Here is a 17,735-nt window from a genome sequence, read left to right as displayed (position 1 = left end):
TCAGCAAACAGATGCAACCCTGGACATGCTCACTCGTCTGTGCCAAGAAATTTGGAAGACAGCTACCTGGCCAAATGACTGGAAGATATCCATATTCGTGCCCATTCCAAAGAAAGGTGATCCAACTGAATGCAGAAACTATCAAACAATACCATTAATATTACACTCAAGTAAAATTTGCTGAAGATAATTCAAAATAAATTGCAGCGGTATATCAACAGGGAACAGACAGAAATTCAAGCCAGATTAAGAAGAGAACATGGAACGAGGAATATCACTGCTGATGGCACATGGATCCTGGCTGAAAACAGAGAATACCAGAAACATGTTTACCTGTGTTTTACTGACTATGTAAAGGCATTCAACTATGTGGATCATACCAAATTATGGATAACATTACAAAGAATCAAAATTACAGAACACTGAAGTATGCTCATGAGGGACCTGTACACAGGCCAAGAGGAAGTTGTTCAAACAGAATAAGGGGAATCTACTTGGTCCAAAATCAGGAAAGGTGTGTGTCAGGATTCTATCCTTTCACCATACTTATTCATTCTATATGCTGGGTAAATCATCCAAGAAGCTAGACTATACGAAGAAGAATGTGGCACCAGGATTGGAGGAAGACTCATTAACAACTTATGATACGCAGATGACAGAACCTTGTTTGCTAAAAGTAGGGAAGACTTGAAGCACTTACTTCACTTACTGATGAAGATCAAAGACTACAGCCGTCAGTATGGATTTCACCCAAACATAAAGAAAACAAAAACCCTTACAACTCAGCCAACAAGCAACATGATGGTAAATGGAGAAAAGACTGAAGTTGTCAAGGATTTCAATTTACTTGAATCCACAATCAACAGCCACAGAAGAAATCAAATCAAAAGAAATCAATGCATCCTGATCTCATGTTCGGCCAATTTTCAGAAGTTGGTAAAGATCTTCAGTTTCTTCATCTTTGGCCTCAGTGGTTGGTGTGTAAGTTTGAATAATAGTCAAACTAATGGTCACAGCGTTGTACTTCAGGATAGATCTTGCAATGTTCTTTTTGACGATGAATGCAACACCATTCCTCTTCAAATTGTCGTTCCCGTCATGGTAGACCATATGATTGTCTGATTCAGAATGCCCAATACCAGTCCATTTCAGCTCACTAATGCCTAGGATATCAACGTTTATGCACCCCATTTCAGTCTTGACAATTTCCAATGTTCTTAGATTCATACTTAGTACATTCCTCCGTCCGATCATTAATGGATGTTTGCAGGGGTTTCTTCTCATTTTGAGTCATGCCACATCAGCAAATGAAGGTCCTGAAAGCTTGACACCATCCGGGTCGACTCTACTTTGAGAAGACAGCTCTTCTCCAGTGGTCTTTTGAGTGCCTTCCAACCTGAGGGGCTCATTTTTCAGCACTATATGAAACAATGTTCTGCTGCTATTCGTAAGGTTTTCACTAGCTAAATCTTTTCAGAGGTAGACCTCGGGGTCCTTCTTCCTAGTCTGTCTTAGTCTGGAAGCTCAGCTGAAACCTGTCCAGAATTTGGATGGGTACCATCAGGTACATACTCCCCTACCTCCCCCAACCCCAACCTCAGACAATAACTCCATTGTTATTTATATTGAAATTACATTTGATGTATAAATTAATTTAAGGAGATTTTATCCATACAGTATTAAATCTATATATTTAAAAACAGGTTTTTTCTTTCCGGTTTCTCAGATCTTTTAGGTCCCTTAAAGGCTTAAGTTATTTTTTCCAAATAATTCCTATATATTTCTTGTTATGCTTATCTATAATCACTTTGTCAAAAAATCAAAAGATGCATTGCGTTGGGCAAATCTGCTGCAAAAGGCCTCATTAAAGTGTTGAAAAGCAAAGATGTCATCTTGAAGACTAAAGCACACCTGATCCAAGCCATGGTATTTTCAATCACCTCATACGCATGTGAAAGGTGGACAATGAATAAGGAAGACCAAAGAAGAATTGACACCTTTGAATTGTGGTGTTGTCTAAGAATATTGATATACCATGGACTGCCAAAAGAATGAACAAATCTGTCTTGGAAGAAGTACAACCAGAATGCTCCTTAGAAGCAAGGATGGCAAGACGGCATCGCACATACTTTGGGCATGTTATCAGGAGAGATGAGTACCTGGAGAAAGACATCACACTTGGTAAAGTAGAGGATCAGTGAAAAAGAGGAAGACCCTTAACGAGATGGATTGACACAGTGGCTGCAACAATGGGCTCAACCATAACAACAATTGTGAGGATGACACAGAGCCAGGCAATATTTCGTTCTGTAGTACACAGCTATGAGTCAGAACTGGCTCGATGACACCTAACAACAACAACATAATTACTTAAGGATTTTTTTTTTTTTTTACTTCTTAAAATGTGGTATTTTCTTATATTTTCTAACTCATTTGTGCATGTGAAAGTTACTGATTTTTGTATATACCACTTTACCGAATTATTGTAATGCTCCATTTGGTTTATCAGTCATTTTTCTTAGGATTTCTATCTATGTAATCATACTAATGGCATACAAGAATAATTTTGTCCCCACTTTACCAATATGTGTTGTTATTATTAGTTGCTATTGAGTGATTCCAACTCATGGCGACCTGATGTGTGCAGAGTAGAACTGCTCCATAGGGTTTTCAAGGCATTCTGGAAGCAGATCACCAGAACTTTGGTTCTGAGAACGGCTGATGTGATTGGTTGTTGCACGAGCCATATTGGTTTTTAAATATTTTGCAAAACACCCCTGTCTTAAAAGGCATGTTTCTAGTCCTCCTTAGTGTGAGCAGAAGATATATGTTGTTCATATACCTTATAATTTTAAAGCACTTTATATCATGTTGTAGCATATACTTATTTCATCTTTATTGGCTGCTTCCAAGTGGATTGCTCTTTTACCCAGCCACTCTCTCCACTCTTCCTCCAAAGCTGGTTCATCTGAAGACTTTCCCTTTGGCCTTGCTTTATCTAGTGCTCCATGGCATGAAAATACATTATTAGAACCAGCTTGTGTAACACTCAGCTATTAGATCTAATTGTTTGAACTAAGGGACAGCTGGTTGGACGTTTTGTTGGCTTAGTATCCAGAGCCTTCAAGAAACACTGTAAGAGAACTGTAGAATTTTGTGTATGTTCTCAGGGTCCTTCTTTAATTTCATCCTAAATTCAATGTATTTGGCAGTTATTTATTACAGCCTGAGGCGTGGGGTTGTGACTGTGCCCCATTTCATAAAGATGGAGATTATTGCTTTCAAATTTTATTTGAAATGTTATTTATATTTTAATGTGAGTGATGGAAGTGGAGGAAAACTGAAATGACGTCATTATCTTCATTCTTAATGCAGCTGGTTTCCTTTACATTTTATCTTTTCATAAAGCTCTCTTTCATCTTATCTTACTTGATAAAGTTTATGTCTCCTAATATGTTATTGAGAACACCAAGTAGATGCATTCTAAAATAAATGCGTTATTAATCTTATTTTTAAAATCATTTTTATGATTGCTTCCCTGTTCCTCATTAAAGCAATTTTTCCTTTCTTTTATGTTACAGGCTTAAATATATATAATCCTAACTTAGCGTGTTGGTTTATACTTGAAAGTGGAGAGAATTTGCCAGATCTTGCCAACCAACAGACTATATATAATCTTTCTGATATTTTTTAGGGTCTGTGTGGGTGTGGGGCAGAGTGTTACAGTACACTGTTCATATTTTCTGCCGGAAGATAACTTGATGTTCATAGCTCCCAGCCAAATGTGCAGAGTCTAGCAGGTGTTTATCTAAAGCAGCTTGGCTAGTTTGAGGTGGGATTAACGTTGTTGTTTAGTGGTATAAGCCTTTCTCTTGACTAGCTGTTTCTGTAGGTGTTTCAATACCAAAAATCTATCAAAATTTATAATTTTTTAATTTTCTGAGGCAGAAATTTGAATCTTGCTTGAGTTGCTGTTTCAGAGAGCTGTTTATCTTCAGGTAAGCCATTCACCCTTCCAACATCTACCTCATAAATTATTTTTATGGTTCTCTATACACTGTCACCCAAACTTAGCAAGGCCACTGAAGAACAAAACGACCACCGCCATACCTTTTTGTGGTTGTTGCTGATATAAATGGCTAGCCTTGAAAAAGAACCCCCCTGGTTTATGAATGAATTTAATCCTTATAGACTTATTATAGATTTCGAATGCCTTATTGTAATTTATTGAATTTTACGGAGAAAATTATAAGCTAGCTTGATGTTCAAAAATGTGGCTGTTTAAAGTTTTGGGTTTTTTTTTTTTTTTTTTTTTGGTCTCTCAGGAATACCTGGTTTTTCCTAAAAACTTCTTGAACAATTCTGATCTATTCAGAAATGAATTATCTGGGCTATTTTTTGGCACAGTATTCCTTTAACTATTTACTGTCTTATGATTTGAATTCATGTCTTGGTTGAAGCCAACGAAACAAGAAGAGAGGAATTTGTAGTCATTGCTCTCACATGTTGATTTTTTCCATCCAGCATCCATCCCACCACCACTTTGAAGTGTTTTGACCTATTTCTCTACTAAGAATCATGAAAGGCTCCTTTTGCGTTTCCTGATGATATTTCTATTTCCCAGCAATTATAATACTTTCATCTGGGCTTTGAGATGTTAAAATCATTTACAGAAGTGTCAGAGCTAGTTGCACAAACATAGTCAACGCAACTATCCTTTTAAGTGGAAATTCTCGTAACAGTTGAGTCAGTGCCTGAATTGATTCTCTGTCAAATGTCTGTGGTTTAGAGTAATCCATGCCAGGCTCTTACCTCTATTCTCCTAAATAATCAAAAATTGTTTGAATGTGTAAGTTAGTCTAATTCTATATTCATTCACTGAGCTATAATGTCATTCTGAGAAACTCCAATAAACGATGTCCTCTCCAATGTCTCCCTACCTCTGGGAATTGGATCAGAATGCAACATCAGCCTCTGTCCACACAGGCAAAATGAAGTGCAGAACTGAATCAATTAGCAAGATAGTTCAGATAAAAGTAATCCACTCTTGAGGAGAAAATAAGGTTTTGAAGTTAGAATTTTTTTTTTTTTCCAAAATGGCTAAATTCAGCAGATAACTAATTGCTCAACTCACCAGATAATTGGCAGCTCTTCTTTGAGGGTGTAGGTGTCTAGTCTTAGTCTTTTAAGTATTCAAATTCTTGGAATAAAATCCTATTAGAACTAGAGTTATTCTTTCCAAAAACCCCACTCTATTCTTGCTGAATTGAAACTTTTCTCCACCTGACAGGTCAATCCTCTTTCGTTTTAGTGTTAACTAATTCAGTAAGAAGGGCTAAAGTTGGTGTTTAAAGCCACTCTCCCCAAAATGCATCACAAAATTAAAAAAAAAAAAAAGGAAGAAATGAAAAGGAAAAGGAGAGTTCTTTTAAATTTAAAAGCCTATTTCTTTCTATCTTTTCTAGGCAGGTAACACCAACATAAAGGAGCCCTAGTTGCACAGTTGTTAAGCACTCGGCTGCTAACCAAAACGTTTGAACCCACCAGATCCTGTGTGGGAGAAAGATGTAGAAGTCTGCTTCTGTAAAGATTACAGCCTTGGAAATCCTATGGGGCAGCTCTACTCTGTCCTGCAGGGTCGCTATGAGTCAGTGTCCTAGTTATCTAGTGCCAGTGTAATAGAAACACCACAAGCGGATGACGTTAACAAAGAGAAATTTATTCTCTCACCGTCTAGGAGGTGTTGCTTTAGTAGAGCAAAAAGAAAGTTTTATTCAGCGTATATTCAAAAAGGCAAAAGTGAGAATCGGACAAGCATGCTGCCAGAGCTAATGTCTGCACGAATCCAAGAAATATTACAGAATAGGCAAGAAGGGAAAATGGACCAGCATGCTGCCAGAGACATGGCTGCCCAAGTTGGAGGACCGTTACAGAATCATCGGTATATATTAACATTACAAAATGGGCAAAATCATTGAAAGCTTTACCTTTTCACAGTTTGGCTAGAAACTGTGATCCTACATTTTGAATTATCTTTCTTAACAATCATTGGTACAGGTTTCAGTAACAACAGTCAAGAAGGTTTTCATTGATTCAACAAATTTTCTATTCACTAAATGCTAATAGAAAAAGGAAAGAGTGGAAAATCTTCTGTGCCCTGTTTGATTGGTTTATGTGAAAGGTTCCCTAAAATGTATTTTCCAAGATTGTCCTAGCTATTGTCTTTATACCGCAGGGCCCACTTAATGTGTCCTTGTTAGTCCTTGTGAGTCCAGCCCCAGCTGGGTCTCATTTTCTATGCTCAAGGACAGGGAATAGTCACTCCAATATTATTTCCTAAATCAGAGGCTAGAAGTTCAAATTCAGTACACCAGCTCCAGGGGGAGGCTTTTTCTCTCTGTTGGCTCTGGAATAAGGTCTTTGTCATCGGTCTTCCCCTGGTGGAGGAGCTTCTCAGCAAAGGGACTCCAAGTCCAAAGGACGAGCTATGTTCCCGGTGCTGGGGTCCTAACGACGCAATATGCTCCTGGTGCATCTTTCTTGGTGGTATGAGGTCCCCGTCTCTCTGCTTGCTTCTATCTCTTACATCGCAAAAGAGATTGACTTAAAGCACGATCTAATCTTGTACATTGAGTCCTGCCTCATTAACATCACTACCTCTAATCCCAACTCATTAACATCACAGAGGTAGGATTTACAAAACATAGGAAAATCACATCAGATGACAAAATGGTGGACAATCACACAGAACTGGGACTTATGGACTAGACAAGTTGACACACATTTTGGGGAGACACAATTCAATCCATGATAGTCGGAATAGAGTTGATGTCAACAAGTAATGGCAACATCTATAAATTTAGTCATTGATAAGGTTTTTGGAGAAAAATCATTTTCCTTTCTATGCAAACCAGACAAGTTAAATTCTTTTTGTCATTAAAATAATCATGTAGACATTTTAAAACATGCCTGCAGTTGGTTACTGAGAATATAAAGAAAATATAATGGTGATTGGTAATGAATAGATGTGCCATATTTTCAGAGTCATTACCATCTAACTGGGGTTCAAGCCCAAATGGCATACAGCTGAAGAACGTACTAATGAATGCCATATTTGTCAGACTAATTTGAAAGAAAAAACCTGGAAAATGGGTAGAATTAATCAAGACTTGTGGATTGAAGCAAAAAAGCATTGAGACTTGATATTGAAAAGGGTAAAATTGTAGCTTATCTAACAGCATGTCGTTTTTGTTGTTGTTGTTATGGTCCATTGAATTGATTCCAACTCGTAGAGACCCTGTAGGACAGAGTAAAACTGGCTCTTAGGGTTGCCAAGGAGTGGCTTGTGCATTCCAACTCCTGGCCTTTTGGTCAGCAGCCAAGCTCTTAACCACTACAGCACCAGGGCTCCATCTAACAGGTTAAAAAAAGGCTACTCTTCATACCTGGAAACCCTAATGGCATAGTGGTTAAGAGCTATGGCTGCTAACCAAAAGGTCGGCAGTTCAAATTCACCAGGCACTTCTTGGAAGCTCTATGGGGCAGTTCTACTCTGTCCTATAGGGTCACTATGAGTCAGAATCGACTCAACAGCAATGGGTTTCAATGAGATTCTTTGTAACTGGAGATATCAATTTTATAGCTTAGAAAAGGAAGAGGGCAATAGGATTATACGAAGTTACAGAGAACTGAGTTGATCTGAAACGTTGAGTTTTACCTCTAGGCAAATAGAGGAATTAGGCAAAAAGTCAGAAGGAAATGGTGTCCTGGCTCTTCCACTCACACGGGGGTTTTTTGGTGGGTTTTAAGACACACAGCTCAGAGAGGTCCACTGAGTGGCACAGCCTCGCCACTTCCAGGATGCTAACATAAAGACAACAGCAAGCATGAAAGTAAAATTTACACTGATCTGTTCTTAAATGCCTAAATGACAATTCCTTAGGGTTCAGATTTTCCTGCTCTCTTGGGTCAACTTAAAACTAAGAAGCTCTATTTTAATTTCTTTATGGTGTAAAGCTACCTAGAAATGAATATCCTGGGACGCTTTATAAGCCAATAGCCAACAGAGCAGCAAATCTGTTAAAAGATACATTTCCTATGTAATGCATGCTTAGCATGAAATACCTTGAGCAGGACAATGAAAATCAGTGTAGCTTTTGAGGGGAAATGATCTGCTAACATTTTCGTATATCAGTATTAAAAAGAGAAAACTTTATTTCCTGTAATAGAAACTGTAAAACAAGGAACAAGAAAACCTTCGCCATTTATTTTAATATATAAATACAAATCAAGAGAGCATGGTGTATTCAAACAGTAGCATGTTGCTTTTTTTTTTTCTTTTTGACAAAATAAAAACGTGCTTCTATATTCATAGAGGGCCCAAAGCTTAGCCATGAGGACTTTTTAATTGTTTCACCTATAGGCGGGCACCTCCAGAAGTGCTCAAACTGTAGGCACTATTCATTCATTCCGTACTATGCACTCCCCATTGCGAAGAACAGAAATTCTAGAATACTTAATTGTGCTCCTGCAGAACCTGTACATAGGCCAAGAAGCAGTTATTCAAACAGAACAAGGGGATAGAGCATGGTTTAAAATCAGGAAGGGTGTGGGTCAGAGTTGTATCTTTCATAATATTTATTCAATCCATATGTTGAGCAAATAATCCAAGGAGCCGGACTGTATGAAGAAGAACATGGCTTCTGAATTGGAGGAAGTCTCATTAACCTGAGATACGCAGATGATGCAACCTTGCTCGATGAAAGTGAGGAAGACTTGAAACACTGATTGATGAAGATCAAAGATTACACTCTTCATTATGGATTACACCTCAACAAAAAGAAAACAAAAATCCTCACAACTGGACCAATAAGCAACATCATGATAAAAAGAGAAAAGACTGAAGTTGTCAAGGATTTCACGTTACTGGGATCCATAATCAATGCCCATGGAAACAGCAGTAAGAAAATCAAACAATGTATTGCACTCAGCAAATGTGTTGCAAAAAAATCTCTTTAAAGTGTTAAAAAGCAAAGATGACACCTTGAGGACTGAGATGTGCCTGACTCAAGCCATAGTATTTTCAATGGCCTCATATGCATGCAAAAGCTGGGCAATAAATAAGGAAGATCGAAGAAGAACTGATGCATTTGAATTATATTGTTGGCGAACAATATTGAATATACCATGGACTGCCGGAAGAATGAACAAACCTGTCTTGGAAGAAGTAGAACCAGAACACTTCTTGGAAGTGAGGATGGCAAGACTCCCTTTCATGTGTTTTTGACATTAGAAGGACCAGTACCTGGAGAAGAACATCATACTTGGTAGAGGGTCAGGGATAAAGAGGAAGATCCTTAACAAGATGGATGGACACAGTGGCTGCAACAATGGGCTCAAACATAGCAATGATCGTGAGGATGGCACAGGACTGGGCAGTGTTTTGTTCTATTCACAAGGGGTCGTCGCTATGAGTCGGAACCAACTAGACGACACCTAACAACAACAACAACACTATGTTTAATGTGCTGTGAGGATACCAAGGTAAACCATTTAAAACTCTTGCTCTCAGGAGTCTTAAATACCGGTAGGTAGGTGAAGGTAAAAACAACTAGGAGGTATTTAAGTGTTACCTAAGGAGCCCTGGTGGCACAGTGGTGAAGTGCGCAGCTACTAACCAAAAGGTCAGCAGCTTGAACTCGCCAGTTGCTCCGTGGGAAAAAGCTGTGGCCGTCTGCTTCCTTAAGGATTTATAGCCTTGGAAACCCTATGGAGCACTTCTCCTCTGTCCTATATGGTTGCTATGATTCAGAATTGACTCGACGGCAATGAGTTTTTAAGTGTTAAAGGAAAAGTACATGGAACGTAATGTGGAACTGGCAAAGATTCCCTTAGCTGGGTAGATTCCAGGCAATATAATGAAGGAGATGAAATTTGAACCGCACTTTGAATACTAAAATAAGGAGCCCTGGTGGCAGAGTGGTTAAGCATTTGCTATTAACCAAAAGGTCAGCAGTTGGAACCCACCAGCCGCTCTGCAGGAGAAAGATGTGGCAGTCTGCTTCTGTAAAGATTACAGCCTTGGAAGCCCTATGGGGCAGTTCTACTCTACCCTATAGGGTTGCTGTGAGTTGGAATCGACTTGATGGCTGTGGGCTATGAGTATTAAGTAGCTTTTAACAATCAGAACAGGAATCACCTTCCACGCTGAGGGAACGACATGGTGACCATATGGCCCAGTGCTTAGTATAGTCTCTGGCACGTACTAGGTGTTTAATAAATATTTGTTGAGTGGCTGTATCGATGCATGAAATAGTTCATTTACTAACAGCATAAGGTAGGGAGAAAGGATGTGAAGAAAATAAGATGGGAAATACAGGCCTTCCGTGATATACCAACATTTTTGTTTAGATTTTATTCCCTAGGCAATGGAGAGTGATTAGAGACCTGTTTTTCAATTATGTCATTTAAGCAACCAGAGACAAGTGATAACTTTAAAACTATCTCCTTTACATGGTGGGAAGAGATTTCTTTCTGACGGACAAACTACAAAGAGCTATAAACCTATAAGCTAACCATATGAAGGATCGGATACAGTCAATCACCATCCGTAGAAGAAGGAATCTTGGGCAACAAATTTTAAACATCCCTTTTGAGTGGCAAACATATTCCTATTTCAAAGTCTGACTTAATTTAGTGTTTTTGAACATTCACAGTATAGACCTTCAGCTATAGCCCATACCATTGTTAAATTTATTGTATGTATGTCTGAGTCTGCCTATAGACTATACATTTCTTGAGGTCAGGGAACAGGTCTTATTTGTCTTGGTATCTTATGCATCTTTACATGTTTGACGTTCAGTCAAACTCTGTGGTATAACTGAGTGAAGAAATGAGTCCCGTATTCTGATTTTCTGACTTCCTGCATACCTAGGAACATAGAGATTACACATTGGCTGAAGGACTAGTCATGACACCATGAAAAGAAGTTGATTCTTTATAAGAACTCAATAAAAGTTTTAAACAGAGAAGAAAACATTCTTTGATGGTTACGAGCATGGGGAGGGAGGGAGAGGGGTATTCACTAACTAGATAGTAGACAAGGATTATCTTAGGTGAAGGGAAGGACAACACACAATTCAGGGGAAGTCAGCACAACTGGACTAAACCAAAAGCTAAGAAGTTTCCTGAATACAATCAAACACTTGGAGGGACAGAGTAGCAGGGGTAGAGGTCTGGGGACCATGGTTTCAGGGGATATCTAGGTCAATTGGCATAACAAAGTTTATTAAGAAAATGTTCTGCAGGCCCATGGAGCAAAACAAGACTGAAGGTATGCACCAGCCCTGAGGCAGGAATTGAGAGGCAGGAGAGAACAGGAAAGCTGGTAATAAGGAGACCAGGGTTGAGAAGAAAGAGTGTTGACATGTCGTGGGGTTGTTAACCAATGTCATAGAACAATGTTTGTACTATTTGATGAGAAACTAGTTTATTCTGTAAACCTTCATCTAAAGTACAATAAATAATAATAATAAAGAATACGTTCTACATCCCACTTTGATGAATGGTGTCTGCAGTCTTAAAAGTTACCAAGTGGCCATCTAAGATGCATCAATTGGTTCCAGCCCACCTGGAGCAAAAGAGAATGAACAACACCAAAGACACAAGAGAAATATGAGCCCAAGAGACAGAAAGGGCCACATAAACCAGAGACTCCATCAGCCTGAGACCAGAAGAACTAGATGGTACCCAGCTACCACCAATGACCATCCTGACAGGGAACACAACAGAGAGTCCTCAATGGAGCAGGAGAAAAGTGGGGTGCAGGACTCAAATTCTAGTAAAAAGACCAGACTTAATGGTCTGACTGAGACTGGAGAGACCCCAGATGACAAGGTCCCCTGATGCTCCATTAGCCCAGAACTGAAAACATTCCCAAAGCCAACTCTTCAGACAAAGATTAGACTGGACTGTAAGACATGAAATGGTACTCGTGAAGAAAGTGCTCCTTAGCTCAAGTGGATACATGAGACTAAATGGGCAGCTCCTGTCTAGAGGTGAGATAAGAAGGCAGAAGGGGACAGGAGCTGGTTGAATGGACACAGGAAATCCGGGGTGGGAAGGAGGAGCGTGCTGTCACGTTATAGGGAGAGCAACCAGGGTCACATAACAATGTGCATATAAATTTTTGTATAAGAAAAGTAACTTGAAACGTAAACTTTCACTTAAAGCACAAGTAAAAAAAAAAAAATTGGCTGATTCTACACTTTGGTCTTAGTGAGTTGTGTGGTTTTGTACCTTCTTATGATAGGTGCAGCCATTATCCCCATGCTGGAAAAGATCAGGCTTCTGAGAGTCAGAGGATCCTGGATTATAACTATTTGCTATGTCAGTGCCATCTTGTGGGAGAGTGAGAAGAACTTCTCCAAAGACATCCGAACCACCACGCACCTGCCTTTCCAAAGGGTCAGATTAGAGATATTGCTGTTTTTTCTGAAGTTAAATGACAACAGAGTAATATACAAATGTGGCCATATTCCAGAAGGAACAACTTAGGCTAACTAGGAAAAAGAATTTTCCAACAAGTACCGTGCACTTTTACTATGATCTGAGTGTCTTTCAGAGATTATACAATTTCAGTGTTGGAGACATTAAGAAACTGTCCTTTGGCATATAATGATTTGGGCAATCCAAACGACATGAGAGGAGGCGTGGTTCATGCTTGCTCTTTAATTCCACGATACAGTAATTTTCCCCCCCTGAATTTGCCTTTCATCCTTTACCAAGGGCTGAAGGCTAGCTTTACAAATGCATTAATGGCAAAACCGATAAGAACTTCAGTGTAGACCCCATTAGGCATGTCCGTACAAGCTCATACGCTGTGGAAAGAGAACATTTTGTTAAATGTTACCTGAAGACAGCAGAATACAAAACAGCAGAAAAGAATAATGGTCGCTGAAAAATTTAGTGCTGAGGAACATACACTATATTTTTCACCTTTTGCCATATTTACTGAAAAATCAATGGCAGATCTCCCGTGGTGTGACTGCGATGTGGCAAACTCTTATTATAGGTTAACATCCTATTACACCAGCTCATTTGTGTAAAACTTTTTGCTGGAGTGGCAAATATTGATAGCATTGTCAGAAAAAAAAAAGGTAGACTCTTCCAAAGATGAGAGGGAAAGGGGCGTTTCTGAAGATGGCAATATTTAATTATTTGTTTTATTTTGTGTAAATATTATGTTCAGCAAAAGATTTGGTAAGATTACTTACCAAAATACGCAAAACCCAACACAATGCAATCAATATTTGAAATCAATGAAGGACTGGGGTAAGGAACAAGAAAATTAGAACAATAGTAAGAAATTGAAATTAAGAGTGTTCTATGGAGCCCTAGTGTCACAGTGGCTAAGAGCTCAACTGCTAACCAAAAGGGCAGCAGTTCAAGTCCACCAGCCACTCCTTGAAAGTTCTACTCTGTCCTATAGCGTTGCTATGAGTCAGAATCTACTCAATGGCAATGGCTTTGGTTTGGTTTGGATTTATGTATCAAAGGTTGGGGGTTCTGTATTCTTGAGTGAATTGGGCCTTGGTGGTAGCTCTGAAGTTTTGAGCAGCCAACTTAAAGGAGACCTAATCAGTCACCATATTTAATGAGATAAAACACAAACCAGGTCATTGCTCATAAGTATTCTTTTTTTTTTTTGGTTTCGTGACCAGAGGTAAATATCTTCTGTGTTTCTCAGCAAGAATACACTGGAACACAGGATACGGTATTATTAGAATACTTTCACAATAAGCTTACTTATAATTTGCTACTACATAGCCTGATAGAATTATACCCCTAAGCAATAAAGTAATAAATCTTTGGGGAACTAATAGAACGTGCTCCAGGGATGATGCTTCCTGCTGGAATAATAGAATGAAAGACAGATTTTAAAGTATCCAGGGGAATGGATGGGCTTGATATTATCTTCAGGCTATTTCCTCTCTCTCATTTTTTATTTTTTCTTTCATGTTCAAGCTTTAGTTGTTAAGTACCTGGTCTAGGTTGCTAGTACCTGGCTGAGCCAGATGCTTCAGTTGCTAGTTGTGCTGGGAGTGGGATTAATAATATTGTTGTTGTTAAGTGCCATCGAGTCATCTCCAGCTCATATCAACCTTATGTGTACCAGAATGAAACGTTGCCCAGTCCTGTGCACACTTACATGAAAACTCAGGAACCTGACAAGGCATATACCTGAATATAAGGCCACTCTGTTTCTCCACGGAGACGACCCCAGGATGTGCCAAGATTTCCTCAGGAACAAGAGTCTCTTTAAGGCTATGGAGGAATAACTTCTTGGCTATGATGCTCAAAATCTGCTTCCGTAAAGATTTACAGCCTTCGAAACCCTATGGAGCAGTTCTGTTCTGTCCTATAGGGTCACTATGAGTTGGCTTTGACTCGACAGCAATGAGACACCTTTTTATGTGTGGGTCATTAAAAACAAATCAAACAGTAACTTCAATCTCTGAAAACGAGTCTGAAAATTCATGATACAAACTTACCTAAGAGATGTAGAATTTCAGAAATAAAGAACCATGGAAATAAAAAGATGAGGGAGAAAAAAAAAATTCAAGTGTCTATCACCATCTGCTCACTCTTCTTTCCCATACCTGTCCACAGACCTGGATTTCTCAGGTTTTTCTGTTTTATCTCACCAACTACGCTGGAGCCCCGTGATGGAGTGATGGAATGGATTTACGTTCTTACACAATTTTGCCTGCAGGCAAATCGATCATGGCTTAATGAATTAATGTTGCTTTTTTTTGTTGTAGCTCCATTTACATAAGTAAAATCACTTCATCACCTTAGAAATACTCAAAAGTTTTATTCCTAAATTAGTTAACTAATGAAATATTATGTTTGAATTATAGGTTTAAAAGATGTGGGATGAAGAAGGAAAAAAAAAGAGGAGAAATTTTGACTACAGAAAAAAAGCCTATATAAATCGACGTTAAAAAAAAAAAAACTAACAAGAAACACTTATTTTTCTCCTCATTCTTCATATAATTGAAACAAAACAACATATGAAGAAAACTCTTAGTCATGTTCTTATCCAACATTAGCTGACTACACACCATTCGACATTTGATCCTTTTTCCAGTGGAGACAATAGTGGCAGGGAAGTGGTACTCAGCCAAAAATGTTCCTAAGAACTCTAGATTTTTATGCTGGTCCAAAGCAGTCAGTTCTGATGTGGTTGCAAAGTCAAGAAATGAAGGCAGCAGAGAGGGGAGGGGAGTTTTAAGCTCAGTAGGTTACTAGTGGGTCTAGGGCAAAGCAACATTGGGAATTAAGCATGTTTGCTGTGATCCTCAGCTGGTATATGGGTATCCTCCCAAGAGTTTCAAAGTGGTTCTGGCCGTGTTTAACTTCTATCCCTGTAGGGGGCTAATCTCATAAAGATTTCAGCCACACAAGCAACAGTGTCTGGGGTGTAATGATCGCTTTGAAGTTTGTTTGCTCGCCAGTGCATTTAAACAGTTTAAATGTTCCAGGAATAGGATTAGATGCCCCAGTGAATTCATTTCATTTACCCCCAGCAGTGGTTTCCCAATACTATGCAGGGTTTACATGGTATCAATTTAGAGGCTTGCTGCTTTTGAAGATTTTCCCTTTCACCCTCTCAATTTTCTACCTCTCTCAAGGTCTTGCCTAGAAAAATATCAGGGGTCAAGGCTCAGTAGAAAGGGGCATTACTGTTATGCCTTTAGGGCACACAAAAGATAATTTTCTGAATTATCTTCTAAAGTGTTGTGAACTCAGTAAGGAGAAAGAGAAGAAAATGAGAACAAAATTAAGGCTACTGAAGATTAAACATAAATATTAAACCGCTGTACACAGCCTTAACCTTCTGGATCAGTCCCGCCATTTTCCAAGTGGAGAATCTTGAACTCTGACCGTTGCACTAGGCGGGCAGTGAGTTAATTTCAGATCACTGTGCGAGGTTTTAATCCTTAGGAACTACAGTGAATGTAGCTCCTTCAAACATAACCCAAAAACTGTATTTGAGAACAAGTAGTGACTTACAGTCGCCAGCAGTTCTTTTATGCTGAATCCTGGCACACTGGTTCACCATTCCATAAAACAGATTTAGCCTTTCTATCTACGACTGTGGAAGGAAAAATGCTCTCCTGATACACTTTGTCCGCTGAAAATGATCTCTGGGGCTAGCAGGAGTTAAAGTGGAGGATATTCACTATTTTATGTACGGAAAGTTTCCTTGAACACGAATAAAATCTTCATTACATAACGATATTTTTTTTCAACATCTATATACTTCTAGGTAACTCAAATGATACGTTTTGATTTCATATACATACATCCTTGAGATATTAAACCAGACCTTGCCTCATAGATTTTCACCTGTGTTTTGCTCATAGAGGATTGATGTATTTCTTAGACTTCATTGTTGTTTTCTTAAAAATAAATTAGAAATAATACATGCTTATTGTACAAAACTGAGAAAAAACAGGAGGTTATGAAGAATAAAATGAAAATCACAGATAAAATTTCACAATGTTGACACAACCACTCTTAAAATTTTGAGATATTACCTTTTCTTCTTTTGTAACATATATTTTCCTGTAATTATGATACTATAAATAATTTTTTTCTTCACTTAGGTTATATCATGAACATTTTCCCATGTCATTAAAATTATCACTAAATATAATTTAATGGCTACAGAATAGTTCACTCAATGAACATACCATAATGTATTTCAGTATTCCTTTTCTTGTTAGACACTTAGAATTTTCCCAATCTTGGTATCCTCCTTCCATATAGTTAGAATAGTGCTAATTATTTCATTAGGATAAATTTCTACAACTGGGATTACTGGACCAAAACTTCTGAATAATTTAAGAATCTTGGTAAGTGTTGTTAAATTGTTTTTCAGAAAGTCTCTACAAAATTAGTAGGGAGATTTAATATTTTAAAATATGCTTATTAGCCTTTAGATTTTTTTTTTCCATGTTCTTTGCCAATATTACAGTCTTTTGCCTATTTTTCTTTGAGGATGTTTGTGTTATTCTTAGTGATTTGCTAAAGCTCAGCCTATTAGGGATATTACCTGTCTCAGAGTCTGTTACAAGTATCTTCCCCAGGTTGGGAATTTCTATTTGGTAACATCCCAAACACATTCTTTTCTTGCTGCTAGAGCATTTGAACAAAACTATTTAAATGGCTGTTTCAAAAAAAAAAAAATAGAGATTATGAAAGTAATTTTTATTATTTATGAAAATAATTTTGGTATCAGAAATTCTGGGCAATTGTCTCAGTGTTACACAGAACCAACCACAAAATTGCTAAAGATATGATAAAATATTTTTTAAGGGAGCCAAATACATTTCAACAAATGTAGTCTTCACTGGGTAATCATTTTTCTCCCATTCCTTCCCTCTCCCAGCCCCCATCACCACCTTCTCTCTGGTTTTCCCTGAAGGAGAAAACTTTCCTTTGTTTAAAGTAGACTGAGCAATCAATGGATCTTTTTCTTCCCACTGTCTGGGTGGATTACCTAGGGACCTGCAGCAGACCTCTTGAGTACAGTTTGCTTACTACACACAAAAGGCTCTGCATGCAGAAAATGCTAATATCACTCTGCTTGATCCTATTTTAAGGGACTTCAAGCATCCCATACTTAGTGGTACAATGCGTCATCAGGTGGGCGTTGTGGCTTGATA

Source organism: Elephas maximus, chromosome 10 (genome assembly GCF_024166365.1).
Source record: "Elephas maximus indicus isolate mEleMax1 chromosome 10, mEleMax1 primary haplotype, whole genome shotgun sequence".
Taxonomy (NCBI): Eukaryota; Metazoa; Chordata; class Mammalia; order Proboscidea; family Elephantidae; genus Elephas; species Elephas maximus.
This window is presented reverse-complemented; position numbering follows the sequence as displayed.